General features: G+C 35.6%; 1 pseudogene; it reads left to right on the top strand.

The window, feature by feature from the left end:
- The window catches only part of LOC107555468 (creatine kinase S-type, mitochondrial-like), a 15092-nt pseudogene that overhangs the window by 11476 nt on the left and 3037 nt on the right, over positions 1-579 (top strand).

Below are 579 nucleotides of genomic sequence, written 5' to 3' on the forward strand. Positions count from 1 at the left end.
GTCGCATGACTTCAATGTCACCATCAGTTCTGACAGCTTTTTCAGTCTTTTTTAAAAAACATTTTCTTTGAAAGTTTGAGTTAGAATAGTTTGCAAGAGTCTGATTATAAGCACAAGACTGTAAAAGTGGACTAGTGAGTAGATGAGTTTACCTGTTCTGTATGTCCTCAACCACCTCTGTAGTCTAATTTAGACACTTGTTAGCAACCGCCTTTTTCAAGACAAGTAAAAACTTAAAAAATAAATAAATAACCACACAGTATTACTGATGTATTTTATGTAATTGAATTAAACGTGAAGATATTTTGAGCTTGTATTTAACCACAGACTTTATTTCAGGCATTTAACCAAAAATCTAGAACCCTGATGTCTTCCGGATGATGAAACGGGACATGCTAAAATGCTAACTCGTTTCCGGGTTTTGACCTACAAACATGTCAATCCCTACAGCACCCTATTCTGTATCGTATACAATACTGTTCACCAGAAACACTTAGCATAAACTTCACATTTATACTGACTCACTAGAGAAGTCTTGCTGATTTAGTTACTTTTAGGGACACTAGCCCAGTATCCACC

This window comes from Sinocyclocheilus grahami, unplaced genomic scaffold (genome assembly GCF_001515645.1).
Source record: "Sinocyclocheilus grahami isolate Dianchi unplaced genomic scaffold, SAMN03320097.WGS_v1.1 scaffold535.1, whole genome shotgun sequence".
NCBI classification, from domain to species: domain Eukaryota; kingdom Metazoa; phylum Chordata; class Actinopteri; order Cypriniformes; family Cyprinidae; genus Sinocyclocheilus; species Sinocyclocheilus grahami.